The sequence below is a fragment of the Hippoglossus stenolepis genome, chromosome 3, assembly GCF_022539355.2.
Source record: "Hippoglossus stenolepis isolate QCI-W04-F060 chromosome 3, HSTE1.2, whole genome shotgun sequence".
Taxonomy (NCBI): Eukaryota; Metazoa; Chordata; class Actinopteri; order Pleuronectiformes; family Pleuronectidae; genus Hippoglossus; species Hippoglossus stenolepis.
The window spans coordinates 29,352,853-29,380,184 of record NC_061485.1 but is presented as its reverse complement, the minus strand read 5'-3'; the positions used below and the strand labels follow the sequence as shown (position 1 = coordinate 29,380,184).

At 39.8% G+C, this 27,332-nt stretch overlaps 3 long non-coding RNA genes across 6 annotated transcripts; all 3 read right to left on the bottom strand.

Moving 5' to 3' along the window:
- Nucleotides 1–908: 908 nt before the first annotated feature.
- Nucleotides 909–2,916, bottom strand: LOC124851331. Its single transcript, XR_007032378.1, has 3 exons — nt 2,721–2,916; nt 2,232–2,375; nt 909–971 (listed from the first exon to the last, which is right to left on the bottom strand). It is a non-coding gene; the product is annotated as an uncharacterized LOC124851331 (long non-coding RNA).
- Nucleotides 2,917–4,142: 1,226 nt separating this feature from the next.
- On the bottom strand, nt 4,143–4,662 carry LOC124851330. Its single transcript, XR_007032377.1, has 2 exons — nt 4,572–4,662; nt 4,143–4,410 (listed from the first exon to the last, which is right to left on the bottom strand). It is a non-coding gene; the product is annotated as an uncharacterized LOC124851330 (long non-coding RNA).
- A 3-nt stretch (nt 4,663–4,665) lies between these two features.
- Nucleotides 4,666–6,762, bottom strand: LOC118102924. 4 transcript variants are annotated; one of them, XR_007032372.1, is made up of 6 exons: nt 6,565–6,762; nt 6,296–6,472; nt 6,149–6,199; nt 5,490–5,576; nt 5,273–5,361; nt 4,666–4,777 (listed from the first exon to the last, which is right to left on the bottom strand). It is a non-coding gene; the product is annotated as an uncharacterized LOC118102924 (long non-coding RNA). The 4 variants fall into 4 exon arrangements; XR_007032375.1 differs by having other exon boundaries at nt 6,296–6,469; XR_007032373.1 differs by having other exon boundaries at nt 6,569–6,762.
- Nucleotides 6,763–27,332: the final 20,570 nt, after the last annotated feature.

Here is a 27,332-nt window from a genome sequence, read left to right as displayed (position 1 = left end):
ATACTGTATATATATTGACATGCTCTGTTGTAATACATCTATATATCTATCTATATATGTGTATATATATATACATATATATACATAGATATATATATATATATGTATATATATATATATATATATATATAAGTAATATTAACAAAAACTTCTTGAAAAATAAACACTTAACATTGAACCTTTTATGTCACATTTGTGTGTGTGTATGCGTTTTGTGTATATTCATGTTGTGTGTATGTATGTCAACTCCCGGTGTTCTCCTTTGGCACACACTGCAAGCGCCACGTCTTCCCACTGTAATTAACCAAGAATTTTTTTGACATTAGCATTGAATGGAATTCAAAACTTGACAAGGAAGAAGGGCAACGAGACACAGCGAGCTATAAATGCCATATGCATTTAACATGCACACAGTAAGCTGATTAGTGTAAATGACCTGATTATTGTAAGAGTCAATTGTCAAGACAATAGTTTATACTTGTCTTTTTAAAAATATTTTTCAAATAAATAAATAGCACCACATTAGCAGCAACAATTTACATAAAAGTAAAGAAATGCATAATGTTATATAAGAAAAACTAACGATATATAATACTAATTTCTTAATTGTAATATTGCAGTAAACATTAAGTAATTTTAGGGACAATCAAATCCAATTAAGAGACATTGTACATACCACATGGAACAGGGCTCCCGCTCCACCAGTTCCATTACGTTCCCCTGAAACACATTAAAACATGTTTACCATTAAAAGCAAACCTATGGTCAGATGACTTTACAGTTTGAAGTTGTGGTGATTGTAAATCCAGTTAGTATCTCTGTAGTACAACATTTTTTTGTATATTACAACTACATTTTTTGACCTCAAATTACAACAAATAAAACCTTCAACCTTTTGCTTTTCAGTACCTTCTTCACTACTTCATCTACTTTTCATCTACTTCTCTCCTCCAGTGATTGAATGGTTGCTTCTGAAAGAGCAAAACAAGAGTACACTTACTCTCAATCTGACCTCATATATTTTAATATTAGCATTGTTGCACAATTTGATAATCAATTGTCAGTGAACATCCTAATACTCCTACCAGAGCTATGCATTTAGCACATGCATCATGGAGATCATGGGAACCTACTGAAATGCTAAAAACTGGGTGTGTCAATCTAGGCTGCAACAACTAATCGATTAACAGTCGACTTCCACTCCAACAAAAACAATAGTGTTTGGGGTTCCACAGGGTTCCTTCCTGTGCACTTTTAACTTGACATGATTCCTTGGCTTTATCATCAGCAAAATAACATGATTACGTTGACCAGCAACATTTCATCTCATTATCCGCTGATGACTTCAAACCCATTAACTATTCAGCTGGTTGGAAAGAAATAACCACTAGATGGCAGCAAACCTTATTTGGCTTTAGAACAGGGAAAAACAGATCATGCTTATGGGTTTTAAATCATAGACACTAGGGCTGTACAAGATATCTAAAATTACGGTCATCGCACTATCAACATGGGCGATGTACATATCACAAAAGACTGCTTGGACTGCGATAAATGGTGTTCAATGTGCCATGTATTCACGCTCTGCATGTCAATATATTTGGCCAATTAGATGGAGCCCTGCTGCCCTAGATAATAAATTAAAGATATTCAGTTCATTGTGCGCTGCTCTGTCAAATTTCGTACTGCCTCCTTAAAAATTGTTAGTAATCACGCTTGTCCCGGCCAAATTGATGTCTATAAATGGATGATTATATAAAAGAATTGCACAGCTTAATATAGTCCCAGAATCTGAGGGAAAGGTAACGGCGCACAAACACAGACTCCGCTGCTCACTTTTCTCACTTTAGTCGCCTACTACGACATATGTTTGTGAGTCCAAATCCACTAAAAATATGTGAAAAGATAAAAAATCTAAAGAGTAAACATGAATGATGAGCTCAGTTTTAGGGATCATATCCATTCACACACTCAGATATATATATATATATGAATATAATACTCCAATGTATTACCACAATATCACAACTCTAGCAAAACAAAACAAATTTCCATTTACATAATGTAGTGTCATGACAATTGTAGAAACAAAGTTCACAAACATCAGTCATCTTTAGGAAGATTTCAAAGGTTAGTTACTCTGACCTACATGTGTGTATTATTTACTTGTGTAACACTTTAGTAAAAATACGTTATTGTGTTCGTTTTCTAAAAATGTCACCACAACATACCCTGATTCAACATGGCACTGGGAGGCTGCATGGCAGGACTGGTGGAGGGTTGTTTGAGAGGACAAGCGGCCAGTTGGCTGATGGGTGGCTGGTTGGCAGGGATGATGGAGGGTTGGTGAGTGGAGGGATGCTGGTTACTCCAACCTCAATGGAACAAAAACACATTAATATCAGAGTAATGTTTTGTGGTGCATACTAGCATATTCATTATTTTCAATACATATAAATAAAATACATCCATACAACTTAATTTGATCTATGCTTTAAATGTGGTGTTTATGACTTTTGCAGTAGACTGAGCTATATGTTGAGATTTCACATTCAAGTTAGTATACACATACACACTACACTATACTATACATTCCTAGCATTTCACACCAAACTGAAACGTTAGGAACCAATATAAACTCTGCTCCATGGTAATTATTAACAAATGCCTAATACTTTTCAATACTGAAATATTAAAATTCATAATTGCTCGTCCCATACCTGTCCAGGAGCATCAGCTGTTGTGGAGCGTGTCAGGATTCCCGCGATGATGACAATGCCCGCCCCCTACTCTGGTTCTGATTGGCTAACCCCTGACCCTAACTCTGACGGTCCTCATTCCTAAACACCAATACATAGCTCTGGCGCCAATCAGGATTACTAGCCAATCAGAGGGAGAGTAGGGCGGGTGATGACTTCGTCATCCCACAGGCCCCCCCCACCACCACCACCATCCCTAACTTGCAGCCACCCCTCCCCCACACACACTGTGTACATACTCTCTGGACTACTTATGTATTCTCTCACAACAATATTTATACTTGTGTCCATATATTATGTCCATATACTTACACCAATACTCTTCTGCATGATATATTTTGAATACTTCTGAACATTTTTTATGTGTTCATACTGTATGTATCTTAGTGTATTCATTTTCTACTTTCACTACCAATGACATTGACTCTGTATAAATCTATGGTATCCATCTGACTTGATACATATATCTGCATTCAATTTGGGCAAGTGTAGACCTAATTTTCCTTGTGAAACACTTTTCATATCACAGTCTTCCCTTTGATTTTTAACATTGCTACTCCCTTCCCCTAGACCCCAATGCAGCATGGTCCCTGGTTTTCAGGATTACAGTATAGAGTACCTAGTGGGTGCATGTTTTAAGAGGACCCAAATATGAACTACTAAGACGTCACATTGTTTCTCTTGAGCTCATGGAAATGACCTTCACCTTCCACCTACTGTCACCTGAACCATACCGTACTGGGTGTGATTTGAGGTTTTGACTGTTCATACCTGGACTATATCTTCACTCCAAGTGGTGGGACAGCCTCACACTTGGATGTAAACCAATTTTAGAACATATTTGCTTATACTGGAGATCTTTTAAAGTAATGTCCCAGAAATGATTTCTGATAGAAACCCCTGCCTCATTACCGCTTACCAGCTACTGATTGAAGTGAAACATCTATTGCTGTACTGCTGTGTTCATTTCTTTGATGTTAAGAATGTTTCTCATATGACCTTATCAGATTGCATTGTGAAACATCTGGGTCACCTAATTTTAGTGTAAACAAGAGGGTGGACTCTGACTTATGACTGGATGTATTTAGCACTGATACACAAGCTTGATGTTACACATCTTAAACAATATGATATGGGCGCCACTTAGACAACCAGACCTGTGTGCTTTGCTGTGACTATAAATGACTGAAACCTCAGATAAAGAAAGTAATTTTCTGACTTCAGTAGCTGAGGTACTCTCTACAGAATGTAATGTGCCCATTCTACTTCAAATCCATTTGATCCTTTTGTGTTTATTTTGCTTAAAGCAGAGCATTCACTGCTTTAACTCAATCAGCATCTTATCTGCCAATAACATGGTGTAGAAGTGCAAGGAAATCCCAATATGTTATGATCAATGTCATTTATTATGCACAGAAATTACATTAAGGCAGTTGCTGGAAATGATATGATCAACAATTCTCATGCAAAAAAATACAAAAATAGTGTTTGGGAGAGGGGGTTTCAGAGGGAGGGGGCAGCTATGGAGAAGGTTCTGTCACTCCAGGTTTGCTGCTTGGTGTGATGGAGACAGGAGGTTAGCATCAGGAGCGGAGGCTGCAGGAGGGAGTGTGGAGCTGGAGCACAGTGGTACAGCTTCACTTGAGAAGAACTGAAGGACACAAACAAACCATAGTGTTAAATTCTGAAGATGTCCCTCTGATGATTGCTATGCTAAAGCTAACAGCTACCCAACACAAAGCTAAGGCCTTCCTAAGGCTGCCAGGAGTAGCAACAGTAGCAGTGCAGCAACAGAGTTATTCACACATTTACCTAATCACAGCACTCGCAGTTCTTGAGCAGCGAAGAAGTAACTCTCCATGTTTTCCTCTTCAGAGGAGGAGTCATCCAAAGACATTGTTGCTGCCCAGAATATGTCGGACCCACTGCAGCCTGCTGAGCTTGAACTTTGTGCAATCTTCTCTTGAGCACGCAGAGTAGACCCTCATGTCCCGTCTCCGTAAATGCCTCAGTACTGCCTGAGAATATATGATAAAAACAAAACGTTTTAATAGTGCGTTTGTGTGTATGTATATATACACACATACAAGGCTTTTTTTTTACAGAAATCTTTTCCTGAGTTGATGTCTCTGCTTATTGCCATCTAGAATGTGAAACCAAACACTAACATTTTAATGCCTCTGCACAGCCAGTTGCCGGAGGCATAACTGTATGTTTTCGGGTTGTCCATCTGACTATTTGCCTTAAAGTCAAAAGGTCAAGGCCACAATGACCTCATCTTACGGTTTCAGTTGTCGAGGTTACAGTGACATTTATATGAGAAAAGTATGTAGAGATATGTACACAGAAACTGCACTGGTGAGCTGCAAGCAACCGCAGTGCGGTAATTCTAGTTTTGTTTTTTTTATAAATGGGTTAGCTATTTTTACAATCTACAAATAGTAATCAATACATTTTGTCACAGTATGTTACACAAAGAAATTGGCATTAAAGTTGGCATCTTGTTGTCTCACCAGCCTGACGATACAGCTGAAATCTTTGCTGCTTAATGCTCAAATAGAGTCCTCAATGGCGTTCTGCAAGTCATTTTGATTGGTTGGTCCTTGTGAAGAGGAGAATAAAATGAATTAGTGCCAATATCAGTTTACAATCAAACCTTTTTGTGTAGACCTTGTGTAAACAGAGTCAAAGGACATTGTGCAACAATGACATACATTTTTTCCACAGTACCTGTCGTCCACTGCTGAACATCTGACACCCATTACTGGACTGTGTCTTCCTGTAGAGTGGTGATGTTCTCAAGGTCCTTTGCACAGTCTGTCAAAACAAAATCAGAGTTACAAAATGTTAATGCTGCACAACCCTTTGCAGATACGGCTAGTATTTGCACACCACATCGGAGCAAAACAAAACTGCAGTCTGTGAAGCAAGCAGTTTTTGTAGATATAAGGGAAGTGCAAATATTTCTGCACGGAACATATTCAGTCCCTTAAGCAAAAAAACAATGGCCGACAGCAACCTCAACGCCTTCGTCTACTTACAGACTAGTGAGTCTCGTGCTGCTGCTGCCCACTGACCGATACAACATCGCTCTTTTCTAAAACTAATGAAGGCAAATACACACATGTAGACAGAAATAAACAGTATAAATTAAAAAGGTGTAAATATTGCTAACATGATGTTTGATGGGGTCATCATTATACATAACAGAGGAAATCTTTGCACATCTATTTCGTGAGACAGGCGACAGGTGCGTAGGAGAAGGATAAATTCAGAAGGTGGTGGGGTTTTTGTTTTCTACTTTCCAAACATCATTATTCATAAATAAAATTGGTAGGGTACAAGAAAATGCTAGTCGTAAAATAAGGGACAATGTAATATAACTTTACGTGTTTTGTCGTCTCATGGATGTAGTCAACCAAGGAAGACACCTCAGAATCCTTGGCCAGAACAACAAAAAATCAATCAAGTCTCAAACATATAAAAATATATACATATTTACAAATGTACTGTTTATGGCACTCTAAATTTTTTACCCTGGTTGGCTCTTAAAGCCGTATAGTTTACGGATCCCATCCACTGCAAAAGCCAACATGGAGGGTGTGCACGCAGGGCACTGAATGCTGCACCTGAGACAGCCTCTCAACTTCAAATTTGGCATAGGTCTATTCCAGTAATGCATTCTGCATGGTATCCCCACATATCTTAATCTGCTAGAAAAAGACAAAAATCCAACACTATATTATAGTAAATATATGGGAAACATATTGCAAGCAGTCGGTAATTAGTTCCATTTTATACTCACCGACCTAAGACTTTTGTGCGATGTTCAGGCATGCTAACAAAAGCTTGCCGTGACATTCCCAGAGCCGCAATCTTGAGATCCTCATATTTAGTGAACCAATCCACTGCATACAAGGTTTTAAAATTGACTGTTGCTGGCCAGTACCCACTTTCAACTAGATCAGCAATGTCCACTGAAAAAGTCTTTGAGTGTATCGCCCTGAAATTCAAAGACAAAAAGCAATTATTTCAATGCACAAGCAATCTTAAATGACATTACTGCATACATTTTTTCCCCAAAAACATTTAGATTCCTTCCAATCAAATTTACTTGCCTTCCTGTGGAAAAAGTTGTTTTCCCAGTTGAACAATCACAGCAGGGAAGCATGCTTGGTCAAAATCAACCATTCTAGGAAGCAAGGAAAAATAATTTGATGTACTAAATTCCAGTAACATCAACGTTAGTCAGCGGAGGTATTCTTTCAGTGTGCTATTAACTTATATTTCACCCAGCGTACTTTGGGGATTTAATAAAAATTATATTTAGTATATTATATAAAATGGTGTTCGTGGTATGTAACTTAAAAGTACCTCTTTAATGGTAGGAGAATTTCTCTCCCTCATCTTCCTCGATGTATTGGGATGGTGGCAGTGGCTTAAACCCGGCTTCTGTTTCTCTCCAGGTCTCCTTCTCTTTGGGAGAGGCTGCCCTTCCTGTTCCTCATCAAGCAAAACAAACTGTTCGGTCCCAGTTTTTGACGTTGCTGAAACTCCTGTAGCTTCACTTGGATCCTCCTTGATTAAAAACAGAACATACCAATTGTTACTTAAAATGTATCGCATCGCCAAACATCTTGTTTTGAAAACATTATTGTCATATTGCATACTATAAATTAAACCAAATTGATCTGATATTGTGGAGTAATGGTAGACAAATACATCCCTTGTTAATCTAAAGCATTCATAAATCAAAGTTCAAATCATAAACCACCCTTAATTTGAAAGACGAAATCAAACTATCACACTCCAAAAATAGGGAAGCTCTCAAAACTTAGAATGACTGTATAGTGAAGGCCCCACAATGGGCCTTTCACCTGCACCCTACACTGTATCATGTAGAACTATTTTATGGGCTGATTCGTGGTTTCTGTTAGTTTCCTTATACCATTACATTATCTGTTTATGTTTATATTTATATTGTAGGCCCCTCAATGATGAGCTAAGCGTCTGGAACTGGTCTCACCAACCATGTATTCACATCCCAGGTAACACAGGCTACAATGGGCCGTAGCCTGAGTACAAACAATAGAATATTAGCAAATGAATAGCATCCATTGTCTGTATCGACAGACTCCACATTCGCTGTGTCAGCACTCGGACTGTAAACCCAGATCGTTACAATATTTAAAACAAAACAAAATAAACTACTTACCTGACAGAAGGATTATAACATCGTCGTCTTCCAAGCGCTCCATGTTTATGACGTAGCTTTGTGTTAAATGGACCGGAAAGTTAAAAACTTTATTTACGACAGTCACACGACAGGTCCGCTCACGCATGCGCACTCGGGCCCGCCTCGCATGAATGTAGTTGCGGGACTTCTTAGATCCTTCAATTAGAGGTGTAATCTATCATCAAATATTAATATCAAATAACGTGAATAACGTTCACGCTCACTGAACGACGCAACGCACGGACGATGATTCAAACAGCACGCCACGTCGTGGTTTACGGCATGGCAGCGTTCACAGCAACCACCATAGCAACGATAAAACGTGACATTACTACGATTTTTCTGGCGAGATCTGAAAAATATTCGTGATAACTAATAAAATATAGATCGTAAGCATGAACTGGCTGAAGATTGTGGAAGCAAAGAGCATATTTCTCGCTAGAAATGGTGTCAGAATGTATTTTAATGCCCAAACTATATTATAAAATGACATTTTAATCTGAAAATACAAGGAATGTCCGCCATGTTTTCGTGGACGGGATCTTGAGAGTCACGTGACGTGGGCACAGGCCAATGCAAAACAATGGGCAGACAAAAACGTAGGTATCTCACAATCTGAGAGGCCAAATTGTGAGAATACTACGTTTTTCCAAGTGGACCAACGTAGGTGGTGTACGTTTTCTGATGAGACTGGGTTGTCCTGGGTGGTTGTTGATGCCCTTGGTCATAACTCTTTCTTCATTATTTGTTGTTTATGAAGGGAAAAGCAACAATACTGATTAAGCTGGTCTGCAGTGTTGAGTGTATTTCAGTACATCCACAAACAAATCTAGACTCCACAGAGCGGCTGAGCTCATCCTCTAACCAGAAGGTCGGTGGTTTGATCCCAGTCTTCCCCATCTGCATGCCGAAGTGTCCTACGACAAGAGGCTGAACCCCGAATGGCTCCTCATAGAAAAAGAAGGGCTGCCCATAGATGCACTGTATGAATGTGTGTGATGGGTAAATGTAAGATTGTAATGTAAAGCACGTTGAGTGGTCATCAAGACTAGAAAAGCTCTGTATAAATACAAACCATTTACCATTTACATCTAGTAGTGTCACAAAAATTATTAAAGTTTCAACTCTCAAAGTTTTACGTCATTTGAATTAGTTCTTATCTTGATGGACGTCCAAGTGCTCATTAGTCCGGTGAGTTTGGCTTTGATTAATTATGTGATGCTATAGACGCAGGATAAAACATCATGAATGACGGATGAAACTTACTCACGATTAGTCGAGTGCAGTGTTGTGCGTTCAACGAACACGTTCATATTTTCTGTGAACGCTGAACTGAATGGATCAGTTTACAAATGATGAACGTGAGCGCCGTTCACAACGATTTACGACACCGTATTTTAAATCATTATTGTATAGGCCATCACGTGAAATAACTGGAGCGTGCGAAAATGTGTGTGAGTATGTGTGTGTGTGTGTGTGCACTCCCAGACTCCTCAGACTGGGAGCGCACACACACACAGGCCCTGGGGACCCGCCCCCTATCACTGACACACACAATGAGAGGAGCAGAGCCGGTTAAGGGAAACCAGCCGGTAAGTTACTTTGTTGAAGAACAGTGGGATCAAACTGTGAAAGCACAGAGTTTCACTACGGTCCATAGCTGCACAATGATCAGAAGGTTGGTTCGTACCATGCTGGAGTTTCCTGTGTCTCCCTCCACACTCCTGCTGACACAATCGATTAATAACTATATACATGATCGTAAGTTTTTCATCTAAACCACAAACATTTTGGAAACTTGGATGCTTTTGCAATAAAGATTAGGGCATGTGAAATACAAATATTTGTTCAGCCAGGGATTTGCGTGGTAAAGATGGGCAGTAAACAAAATGAAAGTTTCATATATACAAGCAGGGAAAGATAACATTAAAAACTCATTAAACATAGCAAACAGACTAAAGCAAAGAACAGACCCAGAGACATTAGGGAATCAATGGCACAAGTGAATAATGAAAAATAAAAAGAGACAGGTGAAAAGCAATTCACTGTTTTATTAATACTGATTTCAGAAGAAGGAGCTGCTAACGGCCGGGCCACACTGGCTGCGGTTGCGGCCGCTGTCCGTGTGCAGTTCACAGCAGAACAGACAGAGAAAATGATCTTTCACCACAGTTTCCATGTTTATCTGTCGAATATATCACAAACATAAATATTTGCAACACTTCCTGTACTGGTATTTATTTGAATACACAGGACTACTTTTATACAAGGAAATACTGTAGTTATACCAGAAACCTCAGAAAGGCAGTATTTATATCAAAAGTTAACAGAACTTCAGGTGATGGGTAGTGGTCTCTTTTTCTCTCTCTCTCTCTCTCTCTCTCTCTCTCTCTCTCTCTCTCTCTCTCTCTCTCTCTCTCTCTCTCTCTCTCTCTCTCTCTCTCTCACAAACACACACTCACTAACACATTAATGGTCACTTTTAAGGCTAACCCTGCGTAAAAACACACCACTGGCAGTAGCAGCTTCCCTGCAGAACCGCGGCTGAACCGCAGCCATTGTGAACAACTGACAACTGCGACATGCAGAAGAACCGGGCGTTAAGGAGCGTAACAATTCCAAGTTTAGAACGTGCTCTTTCCAAGCATGTGAGGCATTAAGCAAAAGGCAGATTTACCCATCTCTGTTCAGGAAGTTGGCAAGCCTAAGGATAATAGAATAGTAGAATAGAATAGAATATATAATTATTGTTCATCAAGGCAAAAATTTTTCTTCGGCTCACCAAACACAATAGAACAACATAAAAACAAACAAGCAGTTAATAAAACAAATACATGGACAAGGTCATATGATACATAGAAAACTAATCCTCTGATGATTCATTATTTTAGCTACAGAGACAGGACAACTATCAACCAACTTAATAAGTATTGTGGTAACTTTCCCAATAACGTTTTTCAATGTATGTGAAGGCATGTGTGGACAGGCATGTTCTGTTCACTTGTCAGGATGCCAAGGGGCGGGCAGAGGTGACAGGTTGAGATGAAACTGATTTGACTCACTGAATACTGTCTAGATTTTATATTGTTAATGATGGCTGACAAGTTTAGCCTCAACTCATGGATACTATCTTCTCTCACAATGTTCCAGTTTTTCAGATAATGAACAATGAGCTTTGTTTACCTTATTTTATGCAAAATTAGTAGCTCTTACAGAATTTGATACCACTGTGGTGAATTTCTTAAAGAGCACAGTGTAAATATTTGATGCAGTTACCCCCATGCTGTGACAGAGTGAAATCTGGTCGCTAGACAGGTTGTAAACACAACCACTGGGTCCTCATTTGAAAGAAATTAGTAGGTAAAAACTTGTTTCCAAACTGTCAACTTACACCGTGTTTTTAAACTAAAACACCACTGCCGGAAGTAGCGATGAAAGCGGACGTAGCGCCTCCGAGGAGAATATCAGAAGACATTAAGGCGTAAAACATGGTGTAAATGATTGAATATGAATGTCGGGGCTTACAGACACTTGGATGACACCACAGGAGCAGTATGGAGGCATGTTATGTTTTGTTTCTGTTGTTGTATTACGTCTGAAGAAGGGGTCCCATTTACTTCAATTGTATTGGATTCGGCTGCAACACTGTTCAACCCTGAAACTCTAAAAGTGTTTTGTGGACTCAAACACTTCACCCACCCTGACATCGGCTTAGTGGTGGGTGGATAATGAGTGAATTTTCATTTTACGGTGAACTATCCCTTTAAATTAAACACTGACATTCTCATTGTACTCACAGATACTCCTTATATACTTTGGGGATGTTTATTATGAGAATGATCATCTGATCGCTCTGTTTGTAGCAATGTTAACTTTTCCCAGTCATAGTAATTATGGTCAAAATTTCAAAAATTAGGCCTAATTGGTATTGAAGTGGATTTATCCTTTAAATCTAGAATCAACACTCCAACATAGCCTACCACCCATGATGACATCAAAATGTTGTGTTTTCATCAACCTGAACAAAAATTCTGTTCACAGTGTGACACAATATGAAACCAAGGAAAAATGCAAATATTCAGGATTCCCATGGAGGATAATTTGTACTGACCTCCTGACCTTTCCCTCTGGCGTTAGGACCATGGCACAACTACCTGACCAAAGATTCTGATTACAAAACAAAACTGACTAGTGACTAGATGTTGTTTTTATCCAGCCTCTCCATCTTTTCCTCCCACTGTGTCTAGATACTGTAAATATACTGTATCCACAATCAGCGGGGCCACCACGGCTTTGAATTCCCTCCCTTTGTGAGCTTCCGGATTACAGAGCACAAATAATTGCACTAATTTCATCCTAGAGGAAGCCTATTAAAAAACAGAACAAAGGCTGGTGAAAGGATGCCAATTATCAGATGGAAAACTCCTGCTGAAATAAATGGTCTTAATTTGATGCAATTACGAAGTTCATCAGCAAACACAAAAACTGAAATTTGTTTGACTTAAAGGCTCATCAAAGGCCGCTTCACAGCAGTCTGCAACGCCTCCATCATTTTGTCCATTATCCTCGTCATCAACTTAATTTATCCAGAAGCAAACAGATGTCAGCACACATTGTCACACAGAAACACACAGAGAACAATTTCAACGTCTTATTTTCTGATATATCGGACTCAATTTTCTTCGTATCTGCTTTGTTCTAACTTACATCTCATTTCTGTCCCATTTTTTAATTCACCCTTCTCCTTCCTGCTCTTCCTCACTCTTGCCTCCCCTCATCCTCCTCTCCTTGTCACTTCCCTCTCAGCCTCAACCTGGAAATGTATATTTAAGCTATTCGTGAAACTCAAAGCCGGGAAAACTAGCAGCATAACAAGTATTCTGATGAAGAATTAATGTTGCCGCCAGCCTCAGGGCATCAACAGAAGAGCCTTCACTTAAAATCGTTAAAAGCATCAGCGGGATGGGGAGTGAAGTGTGCGGCTGCTTAGGCATACATAGTGCGTCTTTGGTTTTAGGCTCCAGTGAATCTAAGGTGATATCCACAAGTCATTTTTTTTGTATGTCTTCTTCAGTTCTTAACAGCAACAAGTGGCTTCGCGTTACCCAACACTGAGGAGAGTTTCTGTAGGGAGAGCTTCTTGCCCTCTCAGCAGAAGGTAAAAGACAGACACATCAGTCCCATTCCTGTATGGTACAAACAATCAGAAGCAGCAGGCTAGTTGATGCCACAACCTTTCACCCATTTTCTATGAAGCGCAGTACATCACTTGCATGGAGTGTGGCAGGGACAGGAGGGCGAGTGGTAGGTCGGTGGTGTGCTGTGACCTGGAGGAGGCAGAAATGTGAGGCACGTTAACAATCTGGACTGTAATTAATGTAACTAAATGTAGATGCCATGATGTCAATGGTTAAGACACAGCTCTTGTAGACAACAAAGGAAGTTGTTTTGACAAGATGATGGATCCTCTTCGAAGCAGCTGACTGGATGTCATCGGGGGTCAGGGGCCATAATACTTCATCTGTGAGCTAGAGCTGGTGGTTGATCACCTGATTTCAAAAGGGGAATTTGTTTGTCTGTTATTTGAATTCGGTAATGTTCATCAGCCATCTGTGAAAGCACAGTCTATTAGTCTGCAGGACGTTACAGCGTGAGAGGTAGAACTGCTGACGGCTGCTTGCCTGTCTGATCTGCATTTCTCCTTGGGACGTTTCTGCGCTCGTCTGCAGTGTAGAAATTTTAGCAAAAGGTGTGCTAATGCATTTACTCATTACTGTTTCCCTTGATACCTCTAGATCAATCATGATCAATCAAAATACTATTTGTAGAAGGCTTTTCATGGTGTGTAAATAAAGCATGCAGTGTGATTTTAAAGTGCTTTCTGAAACATTATGCTGAGGGATTCTTTTCATATTCTGAGCTAATTTGACACGTTTGTCTCCAATCTAATCAGTGGATTTTGAAATAAACTGATACCACTGTGAAAGTCTTTTGTTGTGTCATTTTCTGCCATTTTCTTTCAAAATCACAAGAGAAGAATCATAATTTCGAATCCACACACATCACCTACACAGGAGCCAGTATCAGATACCACTATACAGAGTTAAGGGTAACTATCTTCTCTGTCTTGATTCTCATCAGATTTACAGAAGTTTAAGCTCTAATGTGTAAATCAAATCGGCAGTCCATGGAAGTCTGCAACAGAGATAAGCCTGAAATCCTTGGAAATAAAACAAAGAAGGAAAGAAAGTTGACGTTAATCAGCTGTGTGACTTGTAATACTGGCCCTGAACACCTCTGAGATGCATTATCTGCTAGTTACGCTGGATGGCATCGCCCTTGCTTCCAGCAGAACCTTCATGAAGTTATCTATGATCCAGATTTGTCCTTTGACTCACAATTAAAACAAATTTCAAGGACTGCCATTTTTCACCTACGTAACATTGCAAAAATCAGGCAGATCCTGTCTTAAAAAGATGCAGAAAATGTTGTCCACGCCTTAATTACCTCAAGACTTGATAATTGAAAATGTCCCTATTCAGCTTCACCAATAAGTTTGTAAAGACTCTGCGGCTTGTCCAAAAAGGTGAAGCGCATGTACTTCTCTTTCCTCCTGTCGCATTTCATCACGTTTATGTCTCATCAGTACATGTTACTGACTTCCCCAGAGTCCTTGTGCTGTATCGTTATAGATCCAGGATCGCTGCTGCAGCCACATCGTGGATCGTGATCATGGATTGTGACTGTGTTGGGGGATCATGGATAGTAGATTATGAATCATGAGTTTGGATCGTGGATTAGGTTTACAGCTAGATTGCTTAGATATACAATATGCCTAATCACATATACTACTGTTACTGGCAATATCGCTAGCATTTCAATAGGCAATACTGCTCCCTTGATCTCTATCAGACTTTTTCTTTTGTATTTTAATCAGCCTTACATATATTGGCACACTATCAAATGTTAGTCATATTTTCAGTGTTGCATATGATTATTACTATAAAGATAACCTTTACAATAACCTTACGGTACACAGCCCGGTGCAGTTGGTTTTAGTCTCCCTATTCCCCTCTCAGCATTGAGCCTTCTACTGATGGTCATGGCTGTTGGTGCCCAGGATCACATGGCACAGACAGCAGACATGGCTGACACGACCAACTGAGCCTGGTGACTCTCTCTGGGAGAGGGCATATCCTGCAAGGCCCATCCATGTGAGGCACATTCAGCCTGAGGCTGCCGTTATAGAGACCTTGTGATGTAATGTTATGTAAGGCAGGGCTGCCCTGTAGGCATAGCCTCCAAGGCAGTCTCCTGAGGTGTCGCCAGCTGTTGGAGCACCTGAGGTTCATTTCCTCACACCACTATTTAAGAATTTGAGAGAAAGGTTACGAAAATGAAATAATATGAAAAAAGTCAGATCAAGTTACCGAAATGAACTTTTCACAAAAAAGTGTATTTGTAAGTTATACTTTACATTGTTTAGACAGTGAAGTTGTTTCTTTTTTGGATCTCCGCTGGTTTGCTGAGAGGTATTTGCATTCCTTTGGCTATTATTTCTGTATCAGCTTTCAATGTCATTCCATTGGTAAATAGACTGTATTTACATAGTGCTTCTCTTGTCTTGATGACCACTTAATGCACTTTAGAGTAACGTTTTTGCCATTCACACACATATTCATACAGTGCATCTATGTGCAGTGCTTTCTCAATGAGAAGGGGTCAATTTTGGTGTTCAGTATCTTACCCAAGGACACTTTGGCATGCAGAATGGGGAAGACTGGGGTCAAATAGCCAGAGTTTCAATGTGATGGATAATATGTTGTACTTACTGTAACTGTACTCACTTTGTACTTTACCATTGTGCCATTTAGGCAAACACAAGCAAAACAGGTGATAAAATAGTTAAAGCATCTATCTTTGTCTTTCAGTCAGATTAATCCTTATTACATCCATATCCCCAACCAAAAGCCCAAGCAGTTCTTTGAACAGCACATAAGGTAGGAGACATGGGTGGAGACATTGCTGGATCTGTTCTTTGATGGCATTGGAGAGACCATGTCTTGCCCTGTGTGGAGAGGATGGGGGAGGCCAGCAAAAGAAAATGAATTAGTATGCAGGGGTGGTTAGGAGTGCTGAAGAAGGGGGTGAACTTCATGGTGCAGGCCCACTGAAGTAGGAGGATTGTGCTTCACAGGAAAATCCCTATGCAAAGCCTGCACCCCCTGGGCATCACCAGAAAAGGAAAGTCATCACCAGAGCTTCAGAGACAGATGACGGTTGATCAGGAGGGACAAGCCTTGGACTACTGTCTCTAGGACACAGGCTGGTAACCACTTGCTTCTAGGCGGGTCGCCTGGAATATTGTGTGTGAAGTTGAAAGACCTGAAACACCTGATGACCCCAGCTACTATCACTGATGGTTCGAATGTACAAAATAGATGATTGCAAGACAGAGTCAGGCTCTACTGCCATTCGTACACCAATCCACCTGTTGATCTCATCCTCCATTCACCGTCACTCATGAACAAGACCAAACATCAAGAAGATCATAGGCAAAGACATCATTAATCTGGACAGTTCTCTTGATATGTCATATAATATAAACAGTTCTTTCATAACTATAAACCTCACAACATCAAAATGTTTATTATCACCCAAAGACTAAATGCATTTTTGTCCACCTTTATTCCTCAATACCTCACTAGAACTGCTTCAGCTCAGTCTGCAGATTGCTTTAACCTTTAGAGTTCTTCGATTAGCATTGTGCATTTTATTCAGTGACACTAATGCGAACTTGCTAATTAAGCTTTTTGAGGTCTGAATAATACTGATTGCACTACATGCATAAACCTGCTCATGTATAGTGTGAGGTGTGGTGCTGTGTAATAGCTCACGCTTTCCTCATGTTACGCAGCTTTAAAATGTCCTGAGGGTGTTTCACAATAAAAGCTTCTCAAAAAAGAGGGGAATATGCCCCCTGATATGGTGATTTAATTTACATTAACTTGAACAACACTAACAACAGCAGCAGCAAATTCAAATAACAAAGGGATCAGAAAAGAAAACAGGGAAAACTGAAATCAAGTATGCATGAAAGGTTTTATACATATGCATAGTTCACATAATGATATCCCTGTCTCAAATAAGGTTTTAGTTGAGGTGAATGCAGGCCACGAATACTATTTGAAAACTTCATGTAGAAATTCCTAGCATTTTTTTAAACTTCTCTAACTGCATCCAAGTTAATTCTCACTTTTACAACAATTCTCAGCGTGTGTGTTGTAGTACTTGCAAATCCAGCTGAATTTTGCTTCTGGGAGAGTCTGTGAACCGAATAGAGTCTTGTTCTTGTGAAATCATTATCTGGCTGAAATTCTGTCTACTTTTCTGGGAGATCCTGGGTCCCTTAGGAGAAGTGTTCCACCTCTAATGTGATAGTTGACAATAATCCAGGGGCCATTAGAATTCCTGATCCTCTTCCTGGTCCCTCTACGGGAATACAACACATTCTATTACCTAAGAAGCAGCTACCAAGAACCCTTCACAGCTTTTCTGAGCGTTTTGATCAATGTTGCATTCCCTTGCTGATTTTTTACTTCAAGTAAAAACCAAAGAACCCCCCCCCCCACTCAAGAAAAGTGCTTAGATTAATGTTGGAGAAACTTTGGTGAAGCCTTCAGACATGTTCATATGCTAACTTCATGAGCCGAATCTCTATTTTTTTGAAACATTGGTTTAATCTATTTTTGTGACTCTGTATCTCATGTAAGATCACTTCCATTCATTTTTTAACCTTCCGAGGCACTTCAATATATCGTGATGAAAATATATAATCAGGTACTTTGTTCTGTTCTGTAACCCAATGAAAACCATTTCTTTATAGTGCGTTTCATGTTGACAACAGAATGTAGTTAAACCTGTATCAGTTAAGTTTGGTCTTATTTATTGACTATTGTTATTTGTGGCTTCCATAATAGTACTATGTCTAGATAAATTGTATGTTTCCAACAACACGTCTTGCACTGATTAACTGTTGTTTGTAATAATGGAGCACTCTGGCAATTTAATACTGCACCTCCATTAGGTCGGAATAATCCAATTCTATGCAGCAGAGATTACTTGACTTAAAGGTTTAATATGGGTAAAGCATCATAACCTCCGGACCCCACAAGTCGTGGCATATTTTTTGGAAAGGGTGCTATAGGTAAATGACCTCATTTATTTATCTCTAAACAATTTCAGATCGGGTGACCGATCTGAAATGGCTTGGGGCCATTGTTGTCAGTACGTCTTAAAACTGTTATGATCGTTTTCTTGTCTGTAAACACGGGTAAAGAGAACTTAGTCATGACTAAATGGAATATTGACAGCAGTCTGCTGTGTCTAAGTTATCTGCTTTGATGACCCAACCTTTGACCCTGACATCATACATTAGAGGTTACATAAGTCATCTAACTACTAATTCCACAAATATCTGTCTGTATGTGGAACGCATATCTAGCGTCGGTGTACCAGGTGCTTATCTTCATCATAATGTTAATTCCAGAAATATCTGTCTCTGTGTGTGTGTGTGTGTGTGTGTGTGTGTGTGTGTGTGTGTGCGTGTGTGTGTGTTTGAGCAATTAGACTCATGACCATGGAATGGATACATGAGTATGACCAAAATTCTCATTTTGATCAGAAAAATGTCAATGGATTTGTTTTCAGCTCAAAATTTATAATAAGCCATGTATGATAAATTATTAGTATTCTACTGTGGGTTTGAATAAATGTACATATGTTTTTAACATTTTCAACACAACTACCAGAATTGAGTTGTAGACTATTTAGTTTGTAGATGGCAAAGGGCCCCTTGACTTGTCTGATGATAAATACTTTCAAATTGTAAAAACATGTATTTTCATCACTAAATGTATGTTATATTCTGATGGTGCAAAGGTGGGGTAACTACTCCTTATAACCACAATGTCTCAAACCAACTGCATACTCTTTTATGTGAGAGAGGAAAGTATTTTCTCTGCTCTTCTGCTCCACTTTACTAAACATATCCCAAACTTACTGGGATAAGATTGATATTGATTTCATCATCTGTCTCTAAAAAGTCCGAGAGCTGTTTTAACACACATCTGAACACAGTGTTTTTCAATGGGCAGACTCTAGGGGCAGTAGTGTGTCAATACATGTGAAAGTCTCAAACACAAAACCCCCAAAAAATTGTGCAACACAAATAACGCCAATGCAAGGAAAGTACAAAACTTTCTAAAACATGTTAGACCTCTTTCTGAACTTACAGTCTTTGAGATGTGTTCCTGTTTAAATCTGTGAGGATTCAGGGCTTGAGTCCTTTGGTAAAAACACAAATGTGGAATTATTGCAGATATTGATTTGGCTGTACAACACCCAATAGGACACAATGTGCATCATGCCCCCTATCGTGAAGTTGACAGCAACTAGCAGCTGAACAGCTAAAGTCATGACAAGAGCCTGGTCTCTATTGTCGTGGAATTTTCTCCCCCACCTTTGCATATACCTACAGATTTCACCAATGAATTGAACAGCATAGGCCTCTTAGAGCCAGTCGCTGACTGGCAGAATATATAATCGTAGGGGAGGAGTTAAAAATTCATTGGATGCAGAATGAGTAAATGCTCCAAGAGCAAGATGAGACATCAAACGGTTGAATCTGATTTACAGGAAGGGACAGTGACATTGATGGAAAATACTATAGCTGTTCTCAGACATGAACTCAGGAGGATGTCTGCAGAATATGGTTTTGGACTTTCTGCTTAGGTTTTTCTTTATGTACAATGCAGAGATTCTCCGTTCAGACGCATTCACAACCACACAGCAATCTCTGGAGCCTTTAGGTGAGGGGTGGTACAGCAGGCAGAGGCAGGAAGTAATGTATTCATTCTGCTGCTCATATAATGTATTTTTTGTTTACAGCCCATCAACACAAGTGTCGGGCCTTGTCACCAAAAGCTCTTTTGTTTTATTCATCTGTGTTTTTTACGGGTATGGCACGCATTTTCAACAAGAGATATTTGCATTCTATTTTTCTTCTTTTTTTGCATCTGTAGTCTGTTGAAATGGCATCAACAGCCCCAACCACTTGCTGTGAATCCTGCAGAGAATATCCTGATTTGATTGATTTGACATATATATGGCAAATAAAAGAAATTAAAGATCAGCAAACTGAAGGACACAGGATTTAAATTGTAAACGTGTATTTTTCAATTCATGGGGCTTGAAAAGGACAATACATGTAGGTCATTGGTAGCAGAGAAACTGACTTTCACCACACATGTGGACCCGTATGGTTCAGACACACAAAAAGCTGAAGCTTTTTTTATGCTGCAAGGAAAACACGGACAATTACTCTTAAATTACTTTTTAAAACATAAAACCTTGCCCATTTTGAAGCAAATTCCATGTTGTCCACTTGTCCCTGTGCAGAGTGACATATGGCCAGGAGCAGCTCACCTCACAGCCACAGCAAATGTCTCAAACAGTAATGTGAACGGATTTCTTTGGAAGCGTCTGAGAGCTGACCAGAGTGACTCATTTTTCAAACTGAGGGAGATTTATAGATTGTCACCTCAGCATTTTTATCCTCCATGTTTCTGCTCCCCTCAATCGCTCATTGCAGACCAGACACCAGATGGGGCAAAATACAAACCACCAGGAGCCGTTTTGTCAAGCGTCACAAACTGCCATCTCCGGAACAAATGATGGCTTCAGGTGTGTTATTAAATAGGAAATACACAAGGCAACAAGACTTTTTTTTCTTTTTTTTATTAATGCTGTGGATCAGACGGGGGACAATATTAAAGCCTGAAATCCTGGTGCTTTTTTTCTCAGGAACAAATAGTTGCTGATATGCCTTCAGGCTGCCCTAAGGGGGACATGTCAAACAAGCCCTTGGAATCACTTCACAAAGCCTGATCTTCCCAACACTACACTGCTTTCATTCTCACCTTGCGGTTATCTGTTTGGACCACTCCATTTTTTGTTCCTTTTCTAATGTCTGACACAAGGACTGCCTTACCCTAAAGCTCATTCTTTCTTAGCTTGTTCTAACACATGGTTTGGTTGAAGTCAAAGTAAGATATTCTAAGGACTATGTTGCGCTGCCTTATTGTAAAAATGCTGTTCATGCTCAAAAATGTCCATCCAGCACATGTTGTCAGTGTTGTTATATGCTTTACATTGCATTTATACATTCCTCTCTTTCAGTTGTCAACGATTGGAATGGATAGAGTTAATCATGGCTCATATGTTGCTCATTAGCCGACAGAAATCATTAATCATGTGATATGTCAGTGGGACATAGATTAAGGTTTGAAGGGCTGCTACTGCATTAATCACATGTTTTAAAACCATTTGGGCTAATTAATCCTTGTAAGAAGAATGTAGTACACATATACTGACCAACTCTCAGTTGAATGAATCCCTTTGATTGTGCAAAGAAGTAAGTCACCGGCCTGATATCAGTGCATTAGACAAAGGCTCACTCTGCAGACGTTTACACCATATGTGCCACGCGAGGTTGATGGTTTGTCATGCAGACGCAGGGGAACAGTAGATTCCATTTACCAAAATACAAGAACTAATAAGTCACTGACTGATTGATCATAGAATCACATCAAATCCACAAATTAAATACCTTTAATGCTGACTGAAATAATACATTCAAATAATAATACACACTACATAGAGTACAAGTTTCTGGAGAGTGTATTCTATTATGTGTTCACTGTGCTCAGGCAGGTATAACTGTTCATTTGTCAGTGGATGCTCATTATTTCCTTCAAGTTCTGCCACCGATCTCATTTTTACTGCAGGCGCAGAACAAAGCTGTGCTTTCTCTCCTGTCAGTTTTTCTTATTGTTGAAGTTTTGGGTAAATAAAACATCCAATTCTGTACTTTGTGTCTCCTGTGTCTACCTGCTTGTCCTCATGCAGACTTGTTATGCAACATCCGTTGCTAGCTGGGAGAATGTTCTCAGCTCTTTGATGGACACTGAGACTGAAGCTTGCAGCAAATATGAGGATGCGTGAGGAGCATTGTGGGGTTTTGCTGTTCCCTGACAAGGCTTATTGCTTTGACAAGTCTCCGTCTCTAAGGTCTCAGGCTTTCTAACTGCTTTAACCCTGTGATCCGGAAAAGCAGCTGTTCCTATGGCTGACAGTAGTCCCTGTACATCTCGCAAAAAGGCTAGAGAGACAAAGGAAAAGCTAGCAATTGGGCAGGGGCTGGTGTGATGTGATGTCCTTATCTAAAAGTTCAGCACCCGTCTTCTTGGAAGCATTTACCACAAATATTGATTCCTGGCCCTTTGCCCCTTCCCGTCCCCCTCCTTGACTCTTTTGTTTAATCATATCAGATTCAGAGGCCTGTTCAACATTGATAGAATTGATTGCCTGAGACAAAGCTGCCAATTTCTATCTAATGCATTTTCTTTTTTAGATCCAATGTTTGTATGTTAGAGCCCTTGAGTTTAAATTGATCCGACAGAATCAATGGACTTTTAGGGGACGAATCTGAAAAGAAAATGGAAAATACTTTGATTAGCTCTGACTTGAGATTGTAGTAGGTTCACAGTGACTGACCTCTTTAATATGAGCACTCATTATTCAGCTTTTTTCCCCTAGCCTTGTTGTTTGCCATGAAAAAGCAATTTATGAATTTGCTTGTCAAATATCAATTTGGTTCTCCATCATAGCTTACTTAATTCCTGGCACGTGACAGAACTGGCTCACAAAGAGTTGTCCCCATCTTGGCAAAAGATTCAGTATGCATAGGTCTGTCAGCTTTGTTGAACGTACCTGAAACTGCATTACAGGCATGACGTGATGATCACGGTCCTCTCAGAGAAAAATGAAAATGAGTGAATGATGAAGAAACATCAGCACTTACACAGTTTGGATGGATTTCTTTAATTCATAATCATATGAAAACTCACTGATCTTTATGTATTGTTTGGTTAAGGTACAGCTGTAATGAAAATCTGGGGAGCAATTTCACTACTTGGTGAAAAAATTATTTCCATCTATCTTATTGCTGCATATTGTGGCATTATCATTAATATAAAAAAGTGCATAGGTCCGTGGTTAACAAATTCATTGAGTGTGACACTGAAGTCATTATCTGCTTTACCTGTGCTTTACTTTCTAATTTCATCTTAAACTGTTGTTCTCTATTGGCCCTCTTTAGACTTTATGCATTTTTTAGCTCATAAAGCATATGTAAATAAAGTGGCAATACTTTGGACACATGAAAAGAAAACACTCAATCATAAAAGTGTTCTTATGTTAATCTTCAACGTGTAGAAGTGCATTATTAAAGCCCTTGCTCCCATCTTTGGTTTTCAAAAAGCCCTAGCGTGATCCTATTGAGATGGGGATTTGAAGAGAGTCACATTTACTACCCTTGATTTTATCCTCCCTTCTCTGCTCTCTCCATCCAGACAATGTCGGCCAGTGCTGAAATGTCACAGTGTATCTCCCCGGCTTTTTTTCCCTTTGGATTCTGGATTGGCTCAAGGTGGCTTAAGACCGTCTAATCCTACCTGACAGTTAAGTAATTATTGTGGAGGCAGGCTTTGCCCGAGACACTGGGTATTGAATGAGGGCTGTGGTGTCTATTGACAGGAAGACGGGGAATTCTATTTTTAACAGTGCGAGTCGGCTCTGGTAGCGTGAGAAATTGGACACTTTAGGCTTATTCCACCTTTGCCGATTGGAAGTTTGCCGATTTGTTGTGTATCAAGTATCATAATGTGCCACATGTTTGGTTCTGTGGAAAAAACCAAGCACTAAAGGCAGAAACAGTAACTATATGGATGGAGGCAAAAACAGTAACTACATGGATCTGACTGATCAGATTGACCTAACCATGGATCTCTCCTTTGGTGTGTGGACGGGGGCTTATAATATCGGTTGAGGAGTCCTGATAAGTAAATGGACTTTAAGCAGTCATTGCACCTCCAGGCTGCTCTTTATTATTTTTTTATACATTTCATCCCAGATTGTCACATGCAGTTATTCATCATTAACTGTTTCCAGTCGCTGTCAGAGTTCAGTGTCAGTGCCGTTTAGTCAAGTAATTAATGTGTTTTCCCCCAGTGTTCCGTCACAGCAGCTAAAGCATTTGTATGCTTTTATTTTTGACAACTCAAATTGCTTGGTTATTTTCAGGAAAGAAAACAGTGGTTCATTATGAATCCCCAAAAAACCGTCCTCTGCCTAACAAACTGTTTTTTGTATACACTAAACTTAACAACACATGGGACATGGGATGTATATCTCACTCTGAAGGTCACAAATGTACTTGTAGATAGAGCTTGACCACATGAAAGTACAGGTGTAAGTGTACCCAAGATGCATTAAGGAAGGATGGAGATCCAAACGCCCAAACCACCTACAGAGATGGTCAGGGATGCATTGTGACCACAGAGAGCACATATGGAAATACAGCTATAGTGTCAATCCACATCAAACAAAGACATAGGCAGAGATAATGATCCCACTTGACTGTTCCAAACCAGCGAGGTAGCAGCAGCGAGGCAACGAGCAGCCATTAACTAGTTAACACAGGAAGCAGTCCTCTACTCAGTCCTCATGTTAGTTAACACACCTGCAGATGTAATGAAGATGAGAAAAATCCAAAAATCAGAAATCACAGAAACACATGTTTTTGGGACCTTCACAGGCAAGAGGAGGAGGAAACGTGGGGAACAGAGCGATCAGATTTCAATATGGACAGTGGAGACACATTCATATATCTGGTGTCAATTTAAAGAGGTCAAAATAGGTCTGGATGCAGTCTGAATATTTAAAAACACATTTTAATATATAGAGTCACAGTGTCCTGGGGAGTCCTACTTGCTTGATTTTAAATGCAGCAGGTGGACAAAACCCAGGCAGTGATTATTTTGCCTTGAAAAATGGATTTGGCAAAGTAGATTAGATTATAAACACTTTGTATCAGACACAGTTGGATGTTGATCTTGTGCAGTGTGCAGCTAAAGAGGTGGATGGGTTTGTAATTGTATGTAATACTTCCATGGCCATAAACTTTCGCTAACCCTACAAGTCAGGGTCCTGTTTCCTAACCCTCCACCACGCTCTAATAACATCAGGGAGGCATTAAATGTGTTCTGCCAAAGGGAAGCAGTCACATCCTGCTGTGATTTAAAGCAGATATGGTTCCTGGAACAGGTCTCAGGTCAGTATTACTGAATTACAGTTTAAGAGGTGAACGCGCTGTGTAGGAGCACTGCCTATAGATGATGAAATGTTTCAGATGCAAACTCGGACAAAATGAAAGGAAGAGAGGACCTTGTATTGGACCACTGCTTCCTGTCAATGTAATATTAATATCAGATCTCCTGTGGAATATTTAAATATGACTCTGTTCCATTTAAATGCAGATAACAGGTAATCACATTACACTCACCAGCTGCTCTAGCTGCTTCCAGACCTGCGTTCTGGGTCGACTTTGCTCTTTGCACACATTGTGTTTTCATCAAGAATAGCAGGTCCTCATGTTGGTTTTATTGGGCGAATATGGAGTAGCTTGTGCATAATTTCAAGCACTGCAGCTCCTCCTAATAAGATTATTTATCCTCTGCTTTTGTCTGGATTTCAGGCAGTGATATTTCAGTCGTAAATTATGAATACACGCCGAGCCACTGAATCATTTGCACTCCAACAGAGGAGCTATGTATTTATAATGGTGCATAACACCACTCCTGCTTGCCCTTGTATTCAGCTAAAGGTTATCCCCATATCATAGATCACTGTATATACTATACACACACACACGGGAGCTAAGCAGCTTTGACTCCTCCCACAGGCGTCTTCTTCTTGTGAGTGCAGAGGTGTCAGTTAACCCTGAAAAACTGCATTGAAGCAATTTGATTTTGGAAACATTGTGTCTCCCGAGGTGAGACATGCTGCCAGTTGCTGGTGGACTTTAGCTTTAGTTGAAAGCTCGTCTTAAGGAGATAAAGCTTAACTTTCCTCATGTTGTATTTTATTATATCCTCTGGGTGTAGTTGGGACATTTCCTGAATTTAACTGAATTGATCCGTCCTACTCGCTGCTGTCAAGCCCCTCATATTCTCATAGTGTGTCTCTTATTTGGCTAATCACTGCCAATCAGAAATAAAGGCTACTCAACCACAGGCAAAGAAATCCTATCTCCTCAAACAATGGCCCTCTGATTTAGAAAACAGAGTCTTGCACATCGGCACAATGCCTGTCAGATCATAATAGAGCGTATTAAAATGAGATTCAGATTCTATTTTCTTCCTCCTCAGTTCATTCCCACCCCTGTTGTTTTTTATGATGCCAAGGATGATGTATGTTTTAGACTGGGGATGTTCAAGTGAGGAGACGTTTTTGAGCTTGAGGCAGACTCAAGTCTTTGTTCTTTTGAAAGGAACATGATGGGGAGCACTTATGCTTCTCCCATTCTCTCTGTGCTGCCTGTCAGCATTGACTGGTGGCTGCTGGCTGAGTTTAGTGGAGACTAACTTTTTTCCCCCATTGGCAGACAACACACCTGCCTCTTCACTACCCCTCGTCCATGCAGCCCCACAAATTAAGAACAGCTCAAATGCCTTGCAAGTGATTCTCTTCCTTTATCCATCTTTCTGAGTAAAACCGTAATCAGGCCTATTGTCATCTGTGTGGTGGTTGGCTTGCATGCTACCTTGATGGTTGTCAAAGAGAATAAAGAAGAAAAGTTTTGAAACATTTTAATTTTCTTTTCTTATTATTCTTAAGGATTTTTTTTTTTATTCTGGTCCATATTGCACTGCATACAGTACAGCAGTGGTTTTAGTCAATATCCTATGTATGCTTCAACCACATCCAGGGACAGTGGGAGACAGACTGGGATGAAATTATAACATAACTGACCTTGAGCTTGGGACATTTTCAATCTTAGCAGAGTGAAATCAGACACTGAGGGGGACCAAGTGACCAGTAACCCTATTAATACCTGCAGTGCATCAGCATCGAAAGGTGTGTAGAAAGCCTGGGAATGTTCCTGGCAAAGGACCAGTTGCCTCACTGGTCAGTCAGGTCCTGGTCTGCATTGGTTACTCATGGACACACAACTGTGTCAGACATGCTGGTGAATACAAGCATGTTTGCTTTTAGACCAGCATGGCCCTTTGATAACAGTTAGCAGGTCAGTTAACAGTAACATGGTTAATTGACCCTGATCATGACATCAGATTTAAAACTGTTGTTTTCTTTCTCTCAACGTTTAGAGGAATTTGATGACGTGCCTGCTCAGTTGTAATTGTCAAACACATATT